Source organism: Cyprinodon variegatus, unplaced genomic scaffold, assembly GCF_000732505.1.
Source record: "Cyprinodon variegatus isolate N-32 unplaced genomic scaffold, C_variegatus-1.0 Scaffold52, whole genome shotgun sequence".
Lineage (NCBI taxonomy): Eukaryota > Metazoa > Chordata > Actinopteri > Cyprinodontiformes > Cyprinodontidae > Cyprinodon > Cyprinodon variegatus.
In genome coordinates this window covers 251556-255113 of record NW_015150505.1, presented here as the reverse complement: position 1 = coordinate 255113, position 3558 = coordinate 251556, and positions in this window count along the sequence as shown.

Sequence of the window (3558 nt, the reverse complement as noted above, 5' to 3'; positions counted from 1 at the left end):
GACAGGAGGGGAGGTGAAGGGGGCGCATAATCAGTGGGGGTGCATCAGAGGGGCGCATAATCAGTGCTGTCTTTCTGTTATTGATCGGTGCATGCTGTTAAATATAGAAAATTACCACTAGAAAAAGTTATTTTCTAGAGGGGTTTTTTGACGCCCCCTGGAGTGCAGCGCCCCTAGCGTTGCATGTGCTGCATACCCGGTTTTTGCGCCACTGGCAGCATGTAGACAGGGAGTCTACATACTGAAGGTCACGTACGAATCTTGGCAAAAACAGGGTTCTTACTGGCTGACCCGCACACAATCAGGTCATAAGCTAAGAGATTTCCAGGAAGAGCGTCCAGTCGTGCACGTGCATCCACACAGTGCGATGTGGAAACTATAAATGCCGCCTAGAATGGACTGAAGGTGGGGAATAACTGAATTATGACGATGCATTGCTGAATGTATGAATTGTTTAAGACAGCTGTATGAATTTGGTTTTGTAATTAAATGTTTCCCCCCTCCGGATGATAAAATGGTGTAAATCGTGGCCTTCTTTCTGTCATAAGGGAATTCTACCAATGAGCTTCCATAGGGTGAATCAAGGTTTCTGGGTTTCTTGTACACAATATCTAGCAGGACCTCTGCACCTTTCTGCTGCACCTCTCTGCACAAAATAAAAAAAAATGGCTCCAGAAGTTTTACGGGTAGTCTCATTGTTAACTCTTACTACTATAAGTATTTTTCCTACAAAAAACACCTGGAAGATAAACAGATTAACAAAAATAAAAAATAAAAAAAAACAGCTTAACCAGACCAGGTTAACAGTTACCAATACGTTAACCAGCATCTATGTTTGCTCAGAAAAATATCTTCTTTGGTCTCGTTTTACTTTTACTTTTAAATGTAATGTCTGATGTGTTTGTTGTTTTTTTTATGACACCACAAATTTCTGTAACCATTTTAATTTTCTGAGCTCCCTGTTTAGTGTAAATATAACACTAATTTCCTAATCATGTTGAATTTATATATAAAAATATAAAATCTACATATTGTCTTTAGATGCAGAAAAAGCATTTGATAGAGTAAACTGGAAATGTTTATTTGCTACTCTACATAAATTTGGCTTTGGCAATTCCTTAATAATTTGTTTAAAAATATTATACAGCTTCCCAACAGCCTGTGTCAGGACAAATAATCAAATATCCTTCAACTTATGTCTCCAGAGGGGCACCAGGCAGGGATGCCCGCTCTCCCCCTCACTTTTTGCCATTTTTGTTGAGCATCTAGCTGCTGCTACAATCAGACAAACTAATGTGGTTAAAGGTATAAAAGGAACAAAAATACAGCATAAAATTAGTCTTTACGCAGATGATCTATTACTTTATCTCCAGCACTCAGACACTTGCCTCTCTCAAGTAATTAGATTACTAGAATCTTTCTCAAAAGTCTAAGATTACTCTATAAATTGGTCTAAATCTATATTACTACCAATTAATTGCTCTCTAAACCTGATCATTTTAATTGAATTGCATTCTGACCGAACCAAATTAAAATAGCCCTCTGAGTTTAAAAATGAAACCGCTGTGAATCCAAACCATCCAGAGTTTAATTTTAACAAAAAAATGACCTTATTGTTTCGAAACCTTTCCCATTTAGAAGTATATCCTGTCCTGTGGGTACACCAGAGGAAGGAGAGCCCTACTGTGTGTCTCTGTGTGTGTGAATAAGAAACAAAGACTCGTAATCCGTAAAGGTTCATGCATATTTTATTCAAGAGTAAAAAAGTGGATCGTCCCATGGGTCATGCTTACAGTGTTAGTGCATGGGGAATCAGCAAAAAAACAAAAGAAAGAAAAGATGAAATAAATAAATAAACAAAAACACAAATGTTACAATTAATAATCAAGAGTAACTCAAAAAATAAACAAAAACAAAGAAATAAACAAAAGAAATGAATAAAGAAAAAGAAAAAAAACAAACAAAAAATGAAAAAAAATGTAAAGAAATAAAGAAGGGAAAAAGAGCCATACAATAACTTAACAAGATAAACAGAACAAAAAGAACCAGCAGAAAAAAATAAACAAATTTGAGTAGATAGAAAAAGATTCTGAACCGTGGCACAATTTCTATGGCACAGGGTCTCCCAGGGGGGTTCACCTCACCCAAAGAAGCACAAGATCAACCAAGGAGCAACGCAACATGAAGAGCAACCAGCAGAGAGAGAGAGAGCGAGTTTACATATTAAGAATAATGTCCATAATAAATAGAACCATAATAATCATAAATATCATCAAATAACAAGAGGAATCATCAATGATGAAAGAGAGAACATGTTTTTCCGTTGAACTGTGACACACCGGCTCCTCTGGTAAAATGTGTTCGCTGCTTTTTTGTTTTTCAACAGCGCAAATTTCAACCATGCAATCATGCTTTTCGGCTGCCTGGATGCCTGTGCCTCGGTATATAGGATGGTCATTCATCGATGCTAGTTTAATATTCGTTATTTATGTTTATCATTTAAAAACAACTCCTGTACAATGGCGAAGAAAGTAGGAGAAAAAGTGGACTTGACACTCTGAATTGAAGCGTACCGTCATTCTGTACAGCGTCCAAAACGAACCCAAGAACACAAGTTGTGAAAAAAAGAAAGAGAACACTCTAAATAATAGAAAAAATAAATTAAGTTAACAATATATACAAAATAAACCTTTCCTCTTACCTCTGTTTGCTTATATTAGCCAAAAAAAAACCCAGTAGAAGAAAAAAAAAGTTCCTACCATAGCCAAACACATAGCACAAATATACTCTTCACATATTATCAAAGAACTTAACTGTGCATGCATTGATGCTTTAATATAAATGCTTTACAAAGACCTTTTCCTCTGACTTCTGCTCTCTGCTTTGGCTGCTTCCTTCACCAGAAGAGACTGTTTCCTCTGAAAGATCACTTCCTGCTTTGGAGGCCAGCGAGTCCCGGCCATGGCTGCTGTTTGGCAGCAGGCGGCAACATGGCAAGAAAGGAGGATGCAGAAAGAGGACGGAGGGCATAACTTCACATTTTAACCCCTCACACTTATATAAAGCATTCTTCTTCTACTATACTGCATCTTGTACCTTGTGATAAACCTCTATGTATTTACATGCAACAATTGGGGGGGGGTTGCTCATACATGAGCCCGTCTTCAAGCCTTTCTTGGGAGCCAACTTGGCTGGGAAACCAGAGCTCTGATTGAGGGGATTGAGGGGTGGGAATCCTCCACCTGACTATAAGAGGAGAACACCTACAGAAGCAAACACCATTCTCGTCCGCAGAGGTAAAGGAAAGCGAGGGCTCTGATTTGAATACAGCTGAGATCATCTCTTAAACCCTTAAATTGACTCTCTTGATGCGAGCTCCAAACATGAAAAAAAAAACTTTTCAATCTGATTCTCACAGACAGGTGTTAGTGCATGGCAGGTATATCCTCCCAGACCCACTTCCCCATCAGTTGTTGGATCCACACAGAAAAAAAGAAAGGAAGAGACTCCTTTTATTTCAAATGTTTCCAGCCTTGATCGCCATCTCTCAACCCCCCC